The sequence below is a fragment of the Mustela putorius genome, unplaced genomic scaffold, assembly GCF_011764305.1.
Source record: "Mustela putorius furo isolate JIRA1106 unplaced genomic scaffold, ASM1176430v1.1 tig00000460_pilon_pilon_pilon, whole genome shotgun sequence".
Taxonomy (NCBI): Eukaryota; Metazoa; Chordata; class Mammalia; order Carnivora; family Mustelidae; genus Mustela; species Mustela putorius.
Window position 1 is genome coordinate 24,779,748 of NW_025421389.1, and position 21,946 is coordinate 24,801,693.

General features: G+C 52.0%; 1 protein-coding gene and 1 long non-coding RNA gene across 4 annotated transcripts in view; one reads left to right on the forward strand and one right to left on the reverse strand.

Annotated features, from left to right (window-relative positions):
• The window catches only part of ZBTB16 (zinc finger and BTB domain containing 16), a 182,866-nt gene that overhangs the window by 106,333 nt on the left and 54,587 nt on the right, over positions 1 to 21,946 (reverse strand). The gene's annotated exons all lie outside the window — the stretch shown is intronic.
• On the forward strand, positions 12,901 to 15,613 carry LOC106005553. The gene is made up of 3 exons (XR_001178985.2): positions 12,901 to 13,391; positions 13,618 to 14,190; positions 14,544 to 15,613. It is a non-coding gene; the product is annotated as an uncharacterized LOC106005553 (long non-coding RNA).

The window sequence follows — 21,946 nt, forward strand, 5'->3', positions numbered from 1 at the left end:
AATATCTGAAAAGTTGGGAAGCCAATGAAGTACGTAAGCTTCATTTAAGGAACGGTTCCCAGAAAATGAGGCTTCCAATTCCCAAATAATGCTGAAAAGCTCATACTGAATAAGCCGGCAGAGCTGATGAACAAGGGACCCTGGCGTGGGGCTGTGGGGGTCGGTGGGGGTCAGAAGTCAGGGGGTGCCAGGGGGTCCCAAGCAGCCCCACTTCCCCCTTTGCAACAGAGGCTTGGTTTGACCAAGGAGCCATGGCAGGTCCACACATCAAAGGGAACAGCTTGAAGAAGCACGGGCTCCACATCCAAGGGACATCTCCAATCCCACATGTCCACCTGCGCCCCAGGCCATGCATCTTAGAAGTCCATGCACAATCCCCCTGGAGGAGGAAGAGGTTGGCTCTACCAGCCCTTTCCGAGCTGGAACACTGGCCTGAGTGACACGGTGGGGACAGGAATAAGTAGCTCCCTTAAGAGAAAGCGGGCAGGGAGCAGCAGTGGCATGCAATCAAGCAAGTATTTATTGGCTACTAAATGCAAGGCACGGTGTTAGCCACTGTGGAAAGGGTCAAAGAAATGTAATACATAGGCAGTACCCTCAAGGACCTTAAAACTTAGTAGGAAGTCCCAGACACATGCAGCAGGCAGAACGGGGGAGATGTGGCTAAGCGGCAGAGGAAGATGCTAGAAGTTCTGAACGTGGGCTCCAAGCAGCAGAGGAGGAAACAGCCCCTTCTCTAGCCCAGGTGAACTGCTGTCTGGGAAGACCACACCCTTTTCCAAACCCCCACGCACCTCTCCTGCAGCTCTTCCTCCCTCTCCTGCTCCACTGCCAAGTTCTAAGTCCGTCAAGCCAGAGACACGAATCCCGGGCACTCTCCAATCCCACAGCCGGTTTTTCTCTAAAACGGGAAGCCCCCGGGTTAACCCCTCATAGCCCTAGGAGTTGTTCCCCTGCTCTCCCAGGCCACCAGCTTTTCTTTCCGGCTGGGGAACAGAACCCCAAAGAGTGGGCCTGTCAACAGCTCCGGGGGACCCTATCATCCTGGTCCCGGATAGGCCACTCCTAGCAGCTCATCCAATTTCTTGAAGAGTGGCCTGGACAGTGGGGCTCAGGAAACTGCTCCCTGTCGCCCTCTCACCAAGGCAGAGCATGGGGCTCGCCACGCTCATCACCAAACAGGGCCACATGCTCCAAGAGCCAGGCAGGACCTTCCCCCAGCTCGGCACTATTCACTGGGGGAAAAGCTAGAGGCCGCCGCGGTCTCAGAAAGCCCCGGGCTTCCCATGGAGGAGTTCTCCATGGCCACGGGGACACGGTTTTCTCCATGATCTCCATCCTGAGCCTCTCTGCCCAAGACAGGGACATGGCCAGCTGCATTGAGACAAACTGAACAGTGAGGAGGGCGCTTCAACGGCCTTCCAGAAGACACAGTCTCTACCGGGCTGGAAAGACTTGGAAGGATACAAATACCTACTGGCCATTGGAACACCCATACTGAGTCACTTCAGGATCCCCGAGTGAGTGCCCAAGCTCAGTCACCAGTGAGGCTGAGAGACAGAAGGGTCCACAGGCAGCCTCCTCCCCGTTCTCGCTCACTCCTGCTCCCTTTCCTTCCTGAGCCACTCATATCTTGGAGAGCACAAGAGAGCGGGGGAGAAGGGGTGCGGTGAGTGGGACACAAGGGCGTCTTTAACCGGCTGGTGGCCGTGACCTTAATCATGACAATGAGATTTCGCTTCTCTTGGTAGAGAGATGAGAGGAGCAGACTTCAAGCGGTAGATAATGGTTGGTCTCCCGAACAATGTCCCCAAAGGTCACCCGTGCACGTAAGAAATAAGAGAAGACACAGATGCAGTGTCTGCTTCCATAATAGTCTAACCTTCTAAGAAGCAGAGGGTCTGGAAGGTCTCTGGGCCTCCTTCGCACCCAGGAATAAATGTACTCAAGCGTCGCCGGCAGATCGCCTAGAATATTTGTAAAGACTTCCGGAAAAGAAGTGCCACGCAGGACATGGGACCATCGTGGAGATTGGGGAGGAGACTCAGACAATAAAGAAGGCCTACAGGACATGGGATCCGGCAAAAAGAGCTGCCATCAACCCGGCGACAGACCGGCCCAACCTTCAAGGAAACAGATGACGCCCTTCCGCTCAATCTACCCTTGGATCTTAAAAATAAAATGAAAACACCCAAGACAAAGTCATCCTCAGGAGACATTTTTCTCAGGCTCCATGAAGGGGAGTAAAACGTCCCAAACCAAACCTTCTGGGAGGCAATACCCTGTCCCATGATTAGCTTCATTCCTCTCTTGGGGATGATGCTGGAAAACTGATCTCTGACCACTACGACTCACCCACAGCCCCCAGACTGACATTGCTAGAAGGCAAGAATCTTAGAACGGCCCAAAGCCAGCAGGGAGGAAAAGTTCTCAGAAGGTTACAAACACATCAGATATTCCATAGACCACACAAGCGCCCGAGGCCTGTCTCCACACCTGTAAAATGAGGGTTTTCCTTCCGACTCCAAGAGCCTATGGATGGATGCGTGATCCATGAGCTCATGAGCCCATCTGCTTTATGGGGACAAGACCCCGTGTCTACAGCTCCTCTCGGGTGGCCCTACACAGAGCACAGTCACCCTCCAAAGAGTGGTAAGTAACCTTCGCAAAATGCCAAGACAGAAGGCTCATGCTATTTTTAGCCCTTCCTGGGAGAATCTACTTATTTTTAAAACTTCACCAGGTTGATCGCACTTGGAAAACAAGTGCAAAGAAGGAGCAAGGGACGGCGGGAAATGACATCAGAACCCCGGACAACACTCTCAATCAAGGTCCCAAGCCTACTGCCGTCCCCTAAGGCAGAGAATTTTTTTTTTTTTAAGGTTTTTTTTATTTGACAGAGACACAATGAGAGAGGGAACACAAGCAGGGGGAGTGGGAGAGGGAGAAGCAGGCTCACTCCGAGGACGGAGCCTGAGCAGGGAGCCCGATGGAGGGCTTGATCCCAGGACCCTGGGATCATGACCTGAGCCAAAGGCAGACGCTTAATGACTGAGCCACGGAGGCGCCCCAGCAAAAGGATTTCCACTGAATTCCACACAACCCACTCCTCTCCTTGAGCCAGAATCCCACCATGACATTCCAAACCCACCAAGCAGATTCATAGCCCTGCAGGGGAGAGTGGAGCCACCCCATAAGAAGGAACTAGGGTGCAGGGAAGGCCAGGGGTGCGTTCCGTTGAGCTGCACCAGCAGCCAGGTGGGCTAAGGGCTAGTCCCCCTGGCTTCCCAGGGAGGGATAAAAAAAGGTCACTTCCTGTTGCAGGAGCTTTGGGGAACAGTAAAGAGAAGGGCACCGGCTCCCCTCTCCCCTGAGCACCCACTGCCCCGCTTTCTTCCATCCTGCTACAGGAGGCTCCTGGGGCTGCTGGAACAAATCACCGCACACGTAACAGCCTGCACATGTGACTTGTGTCGCATCTGTATAACAACACGGATGTAGGATCTCCCAGTTCTGCAGAGGCAAGAAGTTTAAAATCGTTCTCCCTGGGATAAAGTCAAGGTGTTGGCAGGCCTGGGTGCCCTCTGAGGCGTCTCGGGGTGGTGCCAGAGGCTGCTCTCGTTCCTGGGCCTGTGACCCCGTCGCCCATCTTCAAAGCCACTGACCTCGGGCTGAGTTTCTCCCAAGCGGTCATCTGCAGCTCTCGGCTTCTGTCCTCACATACTCTCCACCAGCGACCCTTCCGCCTCCCTCTTCTGCATGAAAAGGCCTTTGTGAGTGTCATAGGGACTACGTTGGACCCACGTGGCTGAACCAAGGATGATATCTCTACTTTAAAGCTAGCTCACTTCCCCTCTGCCAGGAAGCTACCACTCCTCATGGCTTCCAGGGATTAGGACGTGGACATCACCGGGGAGGGGCTGGGGAGGCCACTATTCTGTCTACCACACGCACCGACCACTAACTGTACATCTTTTGGGACAGCTTTTTCTATTCTCATCTTCTGCCTGATGGCCTCGAGGCGGCCCACGCTTTCTATCGTGGCAGCCCACAAGGCTTTGCTAAGGAGACAGCATCTCCTGTCACTTCTGGGATACCCCAGTCACAGTGCTCTGTGAATTTTGCGGCTCTAGAAGGTAGAGCCCATGCTGGCCTGATCCACTAGTGTGGATCTGTGTTTGCACACGTGTGTCCACATGTATAAGGTATGTGGTCTTGAGCCCTAAGAGAAGGGACTGAAGCACAAATGTCCTTGGGTCTTCCATGGGTCCCGCACAGCTCTAGACGCTGAAGGAGACACTTGATACCAGTGGCTCATCTGATCTTAGGGCCAGTAATCCCATCTACGGATTATCCGGGTCCCTGGAACGAGAGAACTGCTGAAACTCGGCTTTGTGATTCCACTGAAGAGTACTGAAAGCTCACAGCAGCATCTGTTATGCTACAGGCGCTTAATAAAAATTGGTCCCTCTTTCTTCCCTCTCTGGTTCCATTTCTTCTATCCATCTTCATTGCGTATATCACAGATGGGGAGGGTGAGTTAAAATATGAGCGACGCTTTTAGAACATGCTTCTAGAACAGGATTTCTCAATCCTTTAGGCCTTGCCTCTCTCCTGCCCATCAACCTGGTGGTCAGAGGAGCCCTACAAGTCCACCGTGAAATGCTCTGCATCATGGATCCCAGGTGTCAAATACTGTGCTCGATTTCTGCAGAGAGCCACTGGCTGACCCCATTCCCAGTGACTGAAAATAACAAATACCCCTTTCCTCATGTTCACAACCGGAGACACGAGTGAGCCTGTGAGCCTCCAAGACCTCCAGTCCACTACTCGCCACCCTGCCTTGTGCCAACACTAGGTCTGATGACCGAGAAGTGGGAGAGAAGCAGGAAAGGACAGAGGAAGACTCAGCACAAAGCCACAGTGAGGAGAGTCAGCTCTAGTTGGTGGGTGGCACAAACCAGAGGTGGGGATCCAACCGGAGCTGCCCAAGGCTGGCAAATCACTCTTTCCCTATATCTCTTTTGGCGCCAAGATAAGCAGCAGGGGCAGAAAACGGCAGAAGGCAAACACAGTGAACCTGTTGAGCTCCCAGAGTCCCACTCAATGAAGTGTGGAACCCGTATTCAGATCACACGACGCATTTTTCACAGACCCACCCTTGCTAAGAAAACTGTCCCGAGCCAGAGCCAAGGCACAGCCCAGCTCGGCTCCTGGGCGTCTCAGAAGCCCCATTTCTCACCCACCACCCTGTCCCCACGGGGGCTCTCTGAGCCGTGGTACAGAGATCCAGGCCACAGAGCTGCCGTCCGCAGGAGTCTGAAGTATCTCACTGGCCTGTGAGGGCCTCCGGAGACCCACGTGGGCTCGTTGCCTGAGGTCGGTGTTCCGGGACACTGTGATCTTGCCAGAAACCTGGCCTGTGGCACTGCTGAAGTCCTAACAGATTTCTGAGGACCTCCGGGCCAAACTAGCTAAATCCCATACAGGATAGCCTTGTGCCGCCAGAAGAACCAGCTCCCCAGGAGCTGACCTGCCAGGACACTTATCTCCCCTCCTCGAGATCCTGGACCTAGCAAGCCAGGGCCAGGACCCCAGAGGCCCCTCCTTCCACAGTAAGAGGCCCTGACAGGGAAACCTCATCAAGATAGCTACTCAGGGTCAGGCCTTCAAAGGGAAGGGGCCCTCGGGCTCCAGGGACCCTCAAACTCACCCATTGCTTTTGTTAATTCCAAGAATATGGGGAACTCAGCAAAGAACGCAGGTGGGGACCTTCAAGTGGAGAACCCAGAGGGCATCCCGCCAGCACGCCTCTCTGACCGGGGCTGACCAGCACCACAAGGTGCCAGAAGGGGTGGGGTGGATCTGGGAAGCGGCCAGCGCCTCTGGTCTAAGGCATTAATTAGGACTGGAAACGGTACCCCGCACGTTTGGTAAATGGACCCATTCACAAGGGGACATGGACACCGCAGCCAGGAAGGGCACCGAAGGAGCCGGGAAGAAGGGAAGAGAGCGACGGACAGGTAATGGTTTTGATTTTGGAGAGATCTGGAAGGTTACCAGCCCTGTGAGTAGCTGCACTATAAAAAGAGTCAGACACGAAGTATTTCCTTTCCCATAAAATATTCATTGCTGCATGGAAGAGCCAAGAAGCCGAAACCTCAAGCATTTCTAACTTTGTGCCGCGGTAATAACAGAGTTTTATAGGAACCTTCTGACGGTATTTATACCAGGCTATAAATATACCTCCGTCTAAGCGAAAGGAGGGGAGACACTAATCTAGCCCCCCTCAGAGTCTGTACTGTAACGAGAGAGACCCCAGGTACACCCACGATTCCACTTAGCATTTCAGCTACAAAACAGCAGATGGAGCGATGGGGACACCAGTTCTTTAAGGGAGTGCAGGCGGAGACGCTTTGGCTCCTCTCACAAACAATGCCGGGATGGACTCAACACCTGCTCTACCGATGGTACTGCTCTTGCTTAACCAGGGAACGAGATCCAGGATGCCCGACCCGTCCTCTGCTCTCTGCAACTTACCGAACGCTCTGCCATCGCTTGGTCCTGAATCTGAGCCTGCAGAGGGGCGCGGGTGGGGGCTGCTGTGACTACAAGGGTCGGGGAGGCAAAGCAACACGTTCAAGGTCACAAGGCTAGCCGGCAGCAGAACCAGGTTGAGAACCTGGGCTGTCTGAGCCCAGTGCCTGTTCTCTCCCGGAGGATACACGGAGCCAGGCAAAACCCTGAAATTCAACTTGAGAGGTGAGCCCCGCTTTGGCTGCCCGGCTCCAGCCTCTGTAGCTGATGGGGGACATCAGTCGGTCTCGCCAGGACAGCTTTTTCCTCTTCTGTTTATATGAAGTAATGAGCGCCTGCCAGAGGTTACCGTGCACTGGTGAATTGCACGTTAAACCAAGCGTCGAATGTTCTCTAACTACTCCCATGCATGCACTCGACACCTTGATACAGAGACCTCATTGACTGCAGATTCATTTACAGTATCCCAGACAGAAGGGGGGTATGTCAATAAAATGATGCCCAATCGTTTCCCGGAATATTTGACACTGAAACTTCCATCAAGATGACGTTCGCAGCACAAGCTTTTCCTTTACTCTCAGAAAAGGAGGTCCTTCTGTCATCCTAATGCCCCCCCCCCCCCCGCCAAAAAAACCCATTGGATTCTGGCTGAAAGGACTTTCTTAGTACGGGAATTCATGGATTTCCAAAAATGTCTTCAAAGAAAGGTGAGCCCAAGATGCAGACTATAGAAAATTTCCCCATTTTCCCTTGGGTAGACCTATCACCCCAAAACCGGATGGATCCCACCAAAGGTTCACTTATGACCGTTCACAACCAATGAACATGCCTACATATCTGGAAGCACTATGTATGAGTGCCGGACTGTCTCTGACCTACAATAAGTAGAATAAGCCTTGTATCACCAGAAAGTTCTGTTCCAAGTCTCTGGGAATTTAGTCTGGGTTACAAAGGTAAAGAGAAAAGGGTAAATTACGGCCCCTCTGGGATTATTTATTCTGCTTAGTTCCATTTAAAGCTAGTGTGGCCCTAATGGTTTTTAATGGTCCTAAATGATTCAATGAATCTGGGCATTCACTGGCGAGACATCTGGGGACAGGCCTGCCTATCTGCAAACTGGCAGGCGTCCCTATTTGTTCTGTGGAACAATAAATGTCAATGAATTAGAAGCTTCAATTATTCAGAACCTTCCCAGCACCTGATTTTTGTGAAAGAGCAGATCAGTGGGGAAAAAAAAATTTTGTGTGCAAGACTTTAGTAAAAACTTTTTTGTCCCCAATTTTTTTAAACATGCTCTAAATCATGTTTTTTAAAACATGCTCTAAATTTTTTTTTATATCATGCTCTCGATTTCAGCACTACAAATGTGCAGTGCGGCAGGGTGGGGGAAGGGCATCGTCCTGATCGTTCCAGGAAGTTCGGAAGCATCTGTGGCCCCTGCCCACGACCTCCCAGTGAGACACCAGCTCTGCGCAGGGGGTCGGGGGTGCTGTTGTCCTACAAAGCTCAGGGAGCTCGAGCAAACTGTCCAAGGTCTCCCATACATTGCCAAATGTGCCGTAGGGGACAAAACCGCCCCCCCCAACAGCCACCTTCTTAGGGTAAACATTGATTCGAGCACCTTCTACAAGACATGCACAATCATCCGTGATAACCAAAATCCCAGCCCTCGTGCACTGCAAGATCTCGAAATGTCAAAGTATTCGGTTAGTTCTCCATGTGGTGCTCCCAAGAGCAGGGACATGTACCGTTCTGTTTTGCAAAGCATTTCAGCAGGACTTACAACCAAAAGGATTTTCCAGTGAAGCCTTAGTTAGCCAGAAAACGTAATGAATTCCCGTCACTCCATCCCCGATACTCCAGTTCACTGTGCTTTATTACAGGAGCACACACGTGCGGCCACAGTATCACCTGAAGCTATGCTTACTTAGCCTCATAAAAAGATTCAACTATCAGCTCACTTCTTGGATCGAACAGAGGGCTGAGAGCATCTATTTCATTTAGGAGCGGTTGGGAGAGGGAATTGGGAAAGCAATTGCAGAGGAGAGAAAATGAAGTTTTGATCACCGCGCTGGATACTGTCCTTTCGGTTGTCCAGAGCTCGCTAAGAAAAGCCGCTGCAGGCCCAGGCGGCCTAGCTGTGTTTGCACGGCCCGCACTGATCTTCACACGCGTGTACCTGCAAGCACACGAGGAGATGCATGCCCATCCACTGATACGAACACGTACACGTTACACCCGGTCCAACACATCCCTGGGGCGCCAGGGGGTCACAGCACGAGGCCTGGATTCTCAAGCACCACATCTCAACTAAGCTGACAAGTGGAAGTGCAAAGTGGCTAGGGGGCCAGTATGCAGATCACATGCAACTCTGTCTCCCCCATCCAGGCCCCTCCACCAGGCTGGGCCTCTACCATGGCTTGAGAGTGTCTCTGTTCAAAGGACAAAGTAGATGGGGACATCCAGATGCACGTTCTCCCCAAAGACCCACTCAGTCACTGGGATGGCACAGCCCTGTCTGAGGTCAGGTTACCCCCTGGTCACCTGGGCTCTTTCCTCCCCACAAAAAGTGAGCCCCCGACCAAGCCAAGAGGCCTCTCTCCCAAGCTAAGGAGCAGAAACTTGTCCTAAGTGAGAGAGAAACAAAGCCTTCTCTGCGCTAGGCTTCCTGCCTCCCTCGGACCATCACGGAGACTCCTGATTTCCACACACATACACACCTTGCTCGTCCCGGGAAATCAATATGAAAATCAATTCATCCACTGATATATTTTATCAAGATACATGCGGCAATCCCACATTTCATTTACAGGGCAGCACTCGGGGAAGCCAAGGTCATTGGATAGAAAGCAGGCTGCAGGAGGGCGGGCGGGGGAGAAGCCCATATTCTGTGCTGGCTGCAAATAGAAAAGTGAATGAAATCGGAGCAGGGAGAGCAAGAAGGGAGCCCAGGGATGTGACAATTACTGTACGGCGGAGGCACGGCATCCATGCTGCGTGCCAGCTTGTTTAAATGCGAAAGAGTTGGTAGATTTAGAATTCCAAGTATTTTTTTCCTGACCATGGCAAACGAAAACCCGCTTCACCGGCACGCCGGTCAGCAGAAGAGAAAATATTTCTGAGCCAGAAATGAAGAGGGAGGAAGAAGACGGGGGTGGGGTGGGCTGGGGTGGGGCCGAGGGGGGGAAGAGAGGCCAGTCAGAATCTGGCTCCGGGGACCAAGACAAAGAATGAAAGGGAACAGGCAGGGGGACCAAAGGGTGAGTGCTGGGAGCCAGCGCAGAGCAGGAAGCAAATGGGAATTTCAACAGGCCTCAGGGAGGAAAATTATGATATCTGCATGGCTGCAAAGGGGCATATTTTTAGTAAATTCGAAAGTGATTTGCCACACACGGCACCGTCCCACTCGGAGGGCCCTCCGCCGGCTCCAATAGCTGGGCCCTGATCAAATGTACTCCGTAATTGCAGAGTCATTGCTACCCTCTTACCTCTAAACAGAGCAGATTAAAATAGCATGAACAGCTATAATAACAGGTTTGGGATTCAGCTTTTTACAGCCAGAAAAAATGCTTATGGAAATAAGGATTTTGCTGACTCTTTTCAAAGTGAAGAAAAGGAGAGAGAAGGAGCCTCCCGAGCTCAAGGGTGACCTGTATGTCCGTGGTGCACAGAGGCTCCCAGCAGCAGCTCGCCGCCTCCCGTCCGGACCCGAGGCCTAAGCCCAGGCTCGTGGCCTCCTGGCTGCACGCTGGGGCCTGCCTGGCTCGCCACCTTGCCCACGCTGCCCCTTTCCCTTCCTGCTCCAGGACTCGAGACATCCGAAGCCTGCTCAACCTGAGTTTGGCTGTCAGTTTTCCGGGGCTGCTTCAGGGCCCCAGTGATGGGAACCTGGGTGGGACAGATGGCACATCAGGGCGCGGGTGAGAGGCACGTGCCCATTTCTGGGAAAGGCAAACTGAGTTCACTCACCTAGGCCCCTTCAGAGCCAGCCCAGGGTGGCACTGGCCAGAACCCCCGACCAGCTTATCTCGCAGGGCCCGAGCGTCGCTCTCTACGATGGCAAGAGTCTCTCAGAACACACCAACGACGGCCACCGCTGCCAGCCCTCACTTAGGGGGAGCCAGGCGCTAGCAAGGTTTAAATAAATGGCACCAAATCCTCAAGACACATCCCAGAGGCTACTTGCTCTTTTTATCCCCAACTCTGCAGCAGAGAAAACTAAGGGTCAGATGTTTATTCAGTAATTGGCCCAAGACTGTCCAGCTACCAAGTGCTGGAGTCGGGATTCAAACCCAGAGTCGTCGGATTCCCGAGGCTGTGATCTTCGATTCGCCCGCTGTGGCCACGTGGATGGCATCCCTATTCTCCAGAACCATGGCCCAGCCACTGTTCACATGCCCCCAGGAAAGCGAGAGCGGCCTAAGGTGCAGACCACCCCTCCTCGGCCGGGAGGAATCCCCACCAGAGGGGCTTCTGAGCATCGGTGCGGGTGCAGGTGCCCGGGTTCCCTAAGTCACTGACACCTCAGGACCCCCACGGGGGCGCTTCCTGAGGAAGCCACGTGGTTCTACTAGCTTCTCACTTTTCACTATGGCCGTGGACGCTGCACAGAAACCGCTGGCCGGGAGTATGAGCTCCCAGAGAGGGAAAGACATCTTCTGGTGCCTTAGCAAAATGAAGCAAGAAGACCTAAGACTGGGGCAGGCCGAACTCCGAGCCCGGCCCCTTCCCATCAGACCTCAACTGACGGGCCTCAAGTCTCAGCGATGCGGTCAGAAGGCTGGGCACGGAGGGAGGCCTTCCCTAGACTCTCGGCCCCAGCCTCCAGCTCTCTGAGAGGAGACATATGGAGACTGTACAGCTCTGTCTTAAGACACGTGCTGAGGCAAATTCTCTGGGGCACAAGATTAATCACACGGCCCCTCCCAAAGCCAAGGGAGCACATGCGACATCTGATGAGAGAGTCAGAGCCGTGCGGGACCACGGGCCAGCCACGTGGGCGGCAGCTTCAGGCTTTGCCAGCAAGGGGACAGGCCCCTCCCTGAGGCCTTCTGCCTCCCCAGCAGCGCCACAAGAACCCCATTCTGAGATTCTCCCTCACTAGCCTTCCCCCTGTAACTGCTGGCCCAGGTCCTTCTACAGAGCCCATGCAGCCCTGCACTCGGGCTCTGCCTCCCCTGACCCACGTCTGGAAGGCAGAGCGTTCTCAGAAGCAGGAGAAGCCATTACACAAGGGGTGTGTGTGTGTGGGTGTGTAGGTGTGTGTGCACATGCACACACACTTATGCGGGGGGTGAGGGGGTACCACTACAGTGCTTCTCTAATTTTAGTGCACATCAAAATGACCCGGGAGCTTATTGACTACAAGCTTCTGTTCCTACTACCCGAGGCCTCCGAATGCCGTCATCTCTGCAGGCCACGGGATTGCAGCGTGTCTCCTGTGGGACTACAATGCAGGTGGGCAGCTGGCCACGCTGAGAAGCCCTTGCTCTCTGGGCTGCTGTGGAAGAGAACCATCTAGGGTAGGGCTTCTCAGAAGAGGACAGGCCAGGAAGGTATTTCACATGAGAAGGAGCTTTTAAAATACGCAACTGTCTCCCCCTGACTTCCATCCTGAGATACAAACTGTCCCCCAGGAGACACCGCGGACACCAGGCTCTGGGAGCCCAGGGTGCGGCCTGGATTCCTCAGGAAGGAGAGGTACAGAGAGGGGAGCAGGTAAGAGAAGGTAGCACCAGAGACCGGGGCCCAAAATAGGGTCTAAGAGCCAGTATTCCCTGCCTCTGCTCAACTAGAAAAAGAAAGGACAGGTCCTGGCCTTTAGGGGGATCTGCAGGGGGAAAGGAGGGTTATTAGAAAGGAACAATCACGGAACACACCACAGCTAGATGCAAAGTAAGTGTGATTTCGTGAAGCAGAGTCTGTATAGACTGGCCGGTGGAGAGGTTAGCATGGCCCTTCCCAAGGCCCTATGACCTGGGTCTCAGGCCTCTGTCAGGAAGACACACAGGGTCTTGCTCCAGTCCATGCTGGTCTGGGGAATCAGCTTCCAGAACCTTCCTCAAGAGGCTGTATGTCTGAGTCCTGCCCCAGCTCCCCTGTCACTGCAGCCCAGGTCCCTAACCCCACCTTGATGAGGAAAACAACACAATACACAGCTCTTCCAATCAGATGTGAGGAGCTCGCTAAGGCGTGTATCCCAGGCCACAGCACCCAGCCCCTCCTTGGCCAAATTTCCTGGGACCACCCCCACAGGACTCAGCTGAGTCGGCCGGTCCACACGGATGTCACACCGAGGGCCACCACCACTCCAGTCACCTGTCACGCCCCTGAAAGGAGAAACAAGGCCAGAAGGAGCAGCGGCCAGGAAAACCCCACCTGGAGAATGGAACAGGGAGAAGGGTTCATGAGGCGCCTGCTCTGTGACTCCCGTCTAGATGGTTCCATACAAGCAGCAGATTCACCTCGTTTAAAGAGCAGATGGGGCAGAGCTGGCATTAGATAAAAGCATAATCCGTGCCTGGGCAGAGGGATGGATTCCAGTGACAGAGCACAGAAGTGAAAGCTTCAGAGCCAGAAAGATCCTTCAATGGCAGAACCTCTAAGCACGGCTCGTTGGGGCCCTTCCGTGCAGGAGCACGGCCCCCCAGCAGGGACAGGAGGCTGCGGGTAACACGGAGGGCACACCGGCCACACACCCCAACCCTCTCTTTTACAAAGGTGGACACGGCCGCCCCAAGGGTAGGAGTGCGCCAATTCATATCTGGCCAAAAGGCAGTGGGAACCTTGTGTCTCTGCAAGAATGGCCCCTTTGGGGGACTTGTGCTCTCTGTGGTCTCTTCTTGGAAAAACAGGTATGTTTGTGAACTGAATTTCCTTGATGGGGGTGGGGTTTGACCCTAAAAGATCTCATCTTGCTGTGCAAAGCAAAAAGGGTCTAAAGGAAGGCGCGGTTCCCACCACAAGCATGCCCGGGACCCCCACCAGCTGGCCTGCCTGGGAAAACCCACGTGGGGGAGGGGGAAGCACGGGTCTGGGAGGACTTCTACCTCCTCCTTCTCAGTCATTATCTCCTCCTAGGGAAGGAGCTGGATGAGCCTTCTGCTGTCTTGCCTGGAAAAAAAAAAAAAAGCCTGGGAGGAAAACAAAAATGAAAATAAGAGTGACATCATGGGGGAACCGTGTGGGAACGTTGGCCATGCCTTCTCATAGTTATGTGACCTTGGGCACATTGCTCAACAGCTCTGGGCCGCGGATGCTCACGTCTGAAGTGGAAATGGATCCTACCACCTACGTCCTACCACAGAAGGCAGCTGGGTGGTTACAGGAGATCGGGAAAGAAAGCCAGTAGGCAGGAGGTTTAAAACTGGTGGACCCCAACTTGGTAAAGGTGATGGGAAAGTTGGTTTGTTTGGTTTTTTTTTTAAGATTGTATTTATTGGCAGGGGAGAGAGAGAGAGAACAAGGTAAAGAACAGAGCAGGAAGGAGAGGGACAAGCAGACTCCACACTGCGCGTGGACCCCAAGGAAGGGCTCAATCCCAAGACCCTGAGATCACAGCCTGAGCCGGACCAGGAGTCCGACACTCCACCAGACTGAGCCATCTGGGCGCCCCGATAGAAGAGTTCTCTAGATTTCTCTTGAAACTTTTCTGTAAGTTTCAAATACTTTCATAAAAATAAAACCCCTATTAATTTCCTCAGAGGGGGCTGAAGTGAGGGGGATGTGTAATACTGACTCTTTACTGTGTATTGCTTTTGTGTGGTGTTGCTTTTATTTTTTAAAATGAGCGTACGTGTTGCCGTTGTATTGTGTTTTGATGCTTAACTGCAACAGGGGCCACAAGGAAAATGGGTAGGTGGGGCCCCGCGCCTGGCAGAGGAAAGAGCGATGCTGCGTGTCCTCCTGCCCACACCTGCACGTCTGCACCCTTAGGGCTGGGCGAGCATGCGGGGGCCATGCCCTGCGCACATGCAAGCTCCCGGGGGACAACCCTCTTCCTCCAGGGGCCTGAACCACACTCGGCACTCAGCGGTCATCCAATACCTGGGCCTGACCAACCACGAGGAGTGAAAGGCTGGAACAGGTGTGTGGGCCGAGTCATCAAGGACAGAGATTTTCATCAGCCTGGCTTGGCTTAACTGTCTCCTTCTGGTGCAGGAAGCTCAGGTTTCCGGGATGTGGCCAAGAGACGCTGATCCACCCATGGCCGTGATGCGGAGGCCTCTCAGGGCTGTGGGCCCAAGGGGTTAATGTTTGGGTATTTTTTCCTGTCCCCGCAGTCCCCTTTCCAAATGCCCGGGCCCTAATCCCAGAGCTTAGCAAGGGTGGAATTCCAGAACACCTCAGTTCCGGACCTTGTTTGGTAGGAGACTGCTGGCCGAGACAAAGGGAGAGGTGCGGAGGGGCAGAGAGGGTGGGAGAGGGGATTTGGGGCAAGCCTGAGAAGTCTGCTGCCTGTGCTGCCTTTTCTGTCACCCCAGCCAGGAAGACACGGCCACCAGGGCCCGTCTTCCCATCACGGCCTCTGCTGTAAATGCTGGTGACACTGATGTATTAAAAAATAAAGAAGGCTGTTTGCCTCCATGAGTTACCCTGACCCCGCAGCGATGTGACTCGCATAACAGCCACGGTGGCCGGTCCATCGAGCAAACATGACATGGATGTCCTAGGAGTCACGGAATCAAGTTGGACTTTACCTCCCGTCACCCCCCGAGCCTCTCCCCAAAGCCCAGTGACCTTAAGAGCATCTGCTGAAACCCTGTGGAGATTATTCATATGTTTTGATTCCTAATTCAGAAATAATAAGTGGTTCATGGGTTCCAAGTTTAAAAATACATTCGTCATCTGGTCTCTGTAGTCGAACATATCCCACTGGCTCAGGAATTCACCCCACGGAAGACTTTCTGCACTGGTCCGGTGCCCATCTGGTCATTCAGCCATAGGTGATGGCACGGCCTGGCCTTACACCACCTCTTTTTCTTTTATTAAAAACCCTACTTTAAGGCCATTGTCCATAAGAGCCTTAATTCCCCTGGATGGAAGAGCTAAGAGACTGGCACACTCTACATCCAGCTTGCCCCCCGACAATTCCTCAGGACTGAACACCCATGCACATGAGAAATGGGAATTCCTGCTTAATTTCAAATCCACGTATGTTCATTACGGTTTGTTAATGGCCAACAGGACCCAAAGGCCATTCTCACACATTCCTTCATTTCTTTTCCAGAAAGTTCTCTCTGGTTTTATACACACACACACACACATAGATAGATAGATATATCTTTATCCATGTACGAAGCCATTCGTCCCAAATGCAGGACATCGACAACAAGGTTCAGATTCTAATCTGGCACCAGCACTGTCTTGACATTGTGTTCAGCCTTCCCATCTACAGGTGTCTCCTTCTGAGGGCCCCCATAAGGCCCCTTCCAATGCACAAGCCCAAGGGTAGAACCTGGCAGCCATGTCGTACTACATACCTGTTATCGTGCGTGACTGTAGTGTGTACCCCCCAAATCCCTATGTAGAAGCCCTGACCACCAACGCGAATGTATTTAGAGACAGGACCTATAAGGAGATAATTAAGGTTAAAGGAGGTCACAAGGGTGGGGCCCTATCTGGAAAGGATTAGTGTCCTTATAAGAAGAGACACCAGAGAGGTTGCTCAATCTCATTCTCCATATTCCCCCCACTCTCTGCCACATGAGCGCACAGTGAGAAGGCAGACATTTGCAAGCCAATAAGAGAGCCCTCACCAGATTCCAACCACGCTGGACCTTGATCTTGGCCTTTCCAACCCCCAGAGCTGTGAGAAAATAAACCATATTGTTGAAGCCACCCAGCCTGTGGTTTCTGCTCTAGTGGCCCAAGCAAACTAAGACAACAGCCCTCACCACAAAGCCTGGAGTGAGTGGTTGGCCGAGGCCAGATGCCCGTCTGAACCACATAAGACAGATTCCCTCTCTTGTAGAACTGAGGATATGGTCAGGGAAAACCCGAGTAGGTCTTGCCACACATAAACCAGGGAGTCCCAGGGTCGTTATTTTTAGACCTGCTCTGGTATGCAGAGAGATAAATATGAACCTGGGTGCATGGCCTGAAGTGAGAATGAGAAAAAGAAAGAGAATCCTGCTTGAGCTTCTGACGGCTGGTTCTCAGTTCCACTCACCTGCCTTCAAAGGTAGGGTTGTATCTCTGCCCTTGGGCTCCACAAAACACTCCCAGATCACAATGATAAATCCTCTTGTTTGGCTTAAGCTAGCACAGATTGAGGGGCTTTTGGTTTTTTTGTTTTGTTTTTGTTTTTGTTTTTTTTACCTACAACCAAGAGAGCCCTAAGTAATATATATGAACGTGGGCTTTGAGGCCCTTAAAGCCAAGACAGTGTCCTTCTCTGTGTTTACTTAACTGCCGCACTCCAATGGTACAAGTTTACATTCTACAGAAACCAGAGTGACAACTGTCCATTGAATTGAACCAACAGATACACGCCACAAAACGCTCCTTAAAGAACCAGAACCAGAACAGAGCCCAACTCAAGCCCCAGAAAAAAGCACTTAAGTAGCAATTCCCTCTTTGCTGGACCATAGATTTTCAGAGATTGTAAGGATACCATGTTTTTCCTCTCTTATGTGCCTCACATACAGGGTACACATTCAGCAAGTGAAGAATAAAAGGCCGTTTCCATTTCTGATCCCACCCTCTGCCAACCATACCAGGCACACATCTGCTAGAATAAATGGTTGCTATAGAAATCACCATTTTTGGAACAGGCAAACCCAGTGTCTATGAAGAACGCAGCCATCTCAGTCTTCAGTGAAATCTGTGGGCCTGGGGCTCAGAAAGTGTCTTAGAGGAAAGCCAGTACCTTGTAACCAGACCTAAGACAGGGTCATGATGCCGCGCATCTCAGAGAATCTGTCTAGACAGTCCAAAGGGAAGAGTTTCCAAAAGGACCTGAGGTTATGCTAGAGGACCCTCCCCTGGGAGTGGAGTCACAGTTTGGAGAGGTCTATGAAATGCTGTAAAACTGGCAGTGGAATTTAGTGGGTGAAGGTTTGATATCTGGGATCAGCCAGCGCTGGCTTCACACTGGGGCTCTACCATTTAAAAGCTCTGTAACCCTGAGCAAGGCACTTACTTCTGTGTCTCTTTTCTCATCGGTAAAATGAGGATAATAATAATCCCTATTTCATGGGATTATTGAAATTATTAAATGAGATAATGTACATAAGTATTCGGCGAATGGCAGCAACGTACACCATGGTGCTAGCCAGAATCAAGAACCAGACTCGGGGAAGGCAAAGACAAAGAATGGAGCCATGGATTTTATGTTCTGATTCATTGAGGAAATAACCTTCTCACCTCACGGGTGGGTGAGGTGGTCTGGGGCAAGCTCGCAACCACGGCGGGCACCTCTTCCAAATTCGCCTTCAGTGACGTCACCTTAGCGGCCTGAAATTGACCATACTTACATCATGCAAACCAGTAAATGCTACAAATCAGGAGACCCGGTTGTTAAACATTTCCTAGCACATCAGTGGAAGAGCTTCCTAACCAGGAAAGTAGGATCTGAAAAACATTTTGCCCATGAGAGTCAGTACAGTCTAAGGTTTCTCTGAACACGGACAAACAGCATTTCAGAGGATCTGAATTGGCCTCTGGTCTCTCTTCCAGCCATTAAACTGGGGAAACTGGCTCCCTGGCGAGGCCCTGTCAAAGGAGGTGCCATCTTGGAGAGAAAAGGGAAAGAAGGGTCCTGAAGATTTGGACATTTGAAGAGCATAAGATCTGGAGGTGAAGGTAAAGGAGGAAATAAGAAGCCTAGCGTCCTTAGAGTTAGCCCTTCCCTTTCTCATTTTTCTTGTTCACCTCCTTCCACTTCACCTCAACTCCAACCAACATCACCAAAGGCCCTGGCTTGGTTCCTCACACAATCCTGCCACCAAACAAATATGGCGCCCAAACCGATGCAGAGAAGGCAGTGGGGGAACTGAAACCCACGGTTGCCAGGGAGGAGTAAGGAGCTGGTAGCAAAAGGAAGAGGAGCTGAGGAAAATGCAACATATCAGAAGAGGAACTTTCTTCCATATCAGACCAACTTACAGGTATGAAGAGAATTGGGTTTTAAAGGGTGAGATACAGAGCAGACTGGGGAAAAGACGCCAGCCGAAGGAAGGACGACGGAGGAAGCTAGAGGGAGCCCAAGCCAAGTCCAGGGGGAAGGGAGGGGCTGTGCCCACATCCTGTCACCTGTCCCCATCCCCATCTCCCAGAAGTGCTGGCTCTGCCTCCACAGGTCCGAGAGAACCTCGGAAACAGGCCAGAGGGGGTCCTCATGGGCTGGGAAGGTAGAGGAAGGCTCTGGCTGGCCACTTCCGCTCCCACACACCCCCTCCCGCAGGGGCCCCAGGAGCCGCCTAGGCCATCCCTCTGCCTCCAGACCAGACCTGCCACTGTGGCCACAGGACTCTGCCCTCCTTGCAACCATCGGAGAAGACTGCAACTTGCCTTCTGAGAGATCCCTCCTCTGAAGCGAGGTGCCTCTTGCTCCACAGCATCCACAGCACACAGCCGGCCTCCACAAGAGCCCTCCTCACCAGCAGCCTACCATGATGGCGGGAAACACTGCCATGTCAGAGGCCAGACCCCAGCCCCGCCACCATCCAGCTGTGTGACCCCGGGCAAGGTGCTACGCCACCCTGAGCTTCAGTTTATTATCTCTACTCAGATTTTTCGATACTTACCGCAAACCTGATGTGAGGATTAAATTAGCTCTGGCTTTTAAAGTGCCTCACACAGGGCTGACACAACACAAGCGTTCACAAGAAGAGGGCTGCTGTTCCGGTTGTTGTTAAAACCCACAGGCCCCCTCACCGCAGAGACCCAAACAGAAGCTTTCTACCCATCCAGATGAGACCAGAGTCCTCTACCACACCGTCCAACCGTAAACGTCTGTGGTCCCACACCTCAAACTCAAGCGCCTCTTGGGGTTATCTTGTTCGAGCGTCACGGGGAGAGGGGCCTGGGTGCCACTGAGCAGAGCCGTGGACAGAGAATGAGTGGGTCCTTAGCAGGGAGTCCTTGTAGGAAATCCTGCAGGTGAGTCCAGGGTTCCCAGAGGGGAAGGTGGAAGGTAGAGAGTGAACACACAAACAGTCTCACTCTTCCTCACGCACTCGCTCATACATATCACCCCCTGAATTCTTCGTCACAAAGGTCACCTGCATGTCACCTGAATTCCAAGTCACCATCTGAACCATATCCACATCCCCATGCCTCTGCGGCGCCAATACAGGGTTCCTTATTTTGAGATAAGTAAAACACGAAAGCTACAATACTCTGTCTCATCCAGACACATACCCCACCTCTAACTAGAAAGAGTGTCTCCCTGACCCTTCACTTGAGATGGATTCTCTTCTACCTGCTTTCCTAGGGCTGAGAGAAGGAAAGGGCCACAAAGAAGGAGGCCTAGATTCTGCTCACCTCATCTCCTGGGCCCTCGGCTTCCTCATGTCCAATAACAGCTGCGTTCTCCAAATTCTAACATACCCTGGCATACGGTCAAGAATCGGTCAAGACTACAAAAATAAAAATAAAAATTCTCCCCCCCACAAACTCTAGTCTGTTTCCCCCAGATCCTGTAGATTTTAGAAAGCAATCAATATGCATTAGATTCAACACACTAGTTTCAGACACACACCTGGGGTCCTGTGATAAAGTCAGTTGTGTCTATGCAACCGAGGATAAAAATTTCAGAGAGCCATGATTTCATCAGTCACCAACTACAAAGGATTAATTAGGAGCGAGCGAAGAGCTCATGGCTCGGGAACCCAGACCCAAGGAAAATATCTATCTCTGCTCTCCAGATGTCAGCACACACAAGAATAAAGGTCTTTGATGAAAACATTTCTCATTATTCAGGGGACGCCAAAAATACCGCTTTCTGCCACGGAATTAAGACGCTTCTGATTCCTAGACACCCGAAAATATCATCAAAAGTCAATGAACACAGCTGAGTTAGTATACAGACCTTCTTATCAAAACATCTTCCCTGGGGCACCTGGGTGGCTCAGTGGGTTAAGCCGCTGCCTTCGGCTCAGGTCATGATCTCAGGGTCCTGGGATCGAGTCCCACATTGGGCTCTCTGCTTAGCGGGGAGCCTGCTTCCTCCTCTCTCTCTCTCTCTCTGCCTGCCTCTCTGCCTACTTGTGATCTCTGTCTGTCAAATAAAATAAATAAAATCTTTAAAAAAAAAAAATCTTCCCTGCAAGACCCATTGCAAACATACAGACTACCTCTTCTAGTTTTTCTGAGATCTCCTCCAACAGCATGTTCAAAATATAAACAATTACGCTTCCCCTGAACTTCTTTAATATTCCCAGTATTTGGCCATTTACCAAAGTAAAAGCTCAGGACTGTCTCAGCTCTTTCTTTGTAACCCTCCCACCCCATCAGGGAGACCCATTCACGGCATCCCTACAAGTCTGCCCCTCCCGCTCCACCTCCTTCCCATGGCATCCCCGCCCCCCACCATGACCCCCGCCGCCATGATTCAGCCTGCCTGGCGTCTTCAGGCTCCAGAAGTGTTGTCCTGACTCCAGGCTAAGTCCCACCTCTCCGCCCTCAGTGGCACACTCAGAGTGATCTAGGTTCTTCTTTTTTTTTTTTTTTAATTTAAATCCCCTCTATACCCAATGTGGGACTCGAACTCACAATCCCAAGATCAACAGTCACACGTTCCTCCGACTAAAGCTGCCAGGCACTCCTCAGAATGCGCTTTCTAAAACACACTTCCTGTTATTTCACTCCCCTGATAAAAATCTTTCAGCATCTTACAAAATGAAATGCACGTCTCTTTGCTGAGCAAGCAAGACCTTCAAAATAGGCTCAACATTGCCCCCGACCAACACCACTACCTGCTTCTTTACATATCTCGAGCTCCAGGGAAACCAAATAGCTGACGGTCCTCTGCTCCTTCCTCCCCGGCGCCTTCGTACAGGCCATCTTCTTTGACCTGGATGGTCTCACCAGTGATCTTCCCCTTTCAAAATCTTTCAAAATCCTACTCAGATGTCACCTTCCCGGCAATCTTGTCGACGGCCCCGCCCAAAGCCTCCTTTCCCTCTACCCCTGGTGCTTCATTTTATGACCACTTTTATTATACTAGAATGTGTTGTGCATTTTGTCCCCCAAGAGCTTACAGGATTCTTGGGGACAAGAACCACACCTTTGGATTCCCGTACATCTGTTGTCTGGCATATAGTAAGAAGTCAGATGTGCTCACGCCCTTCCTGAAGCTTCTGGTGCATTTTCTAATAGTTGGAGGCAACAGGCTTTATTCTAACTTTTATGACAGCCATTTGAGTACTAGTTCGAACCCCAAGTTAAGAGCTAAGAAATGGAT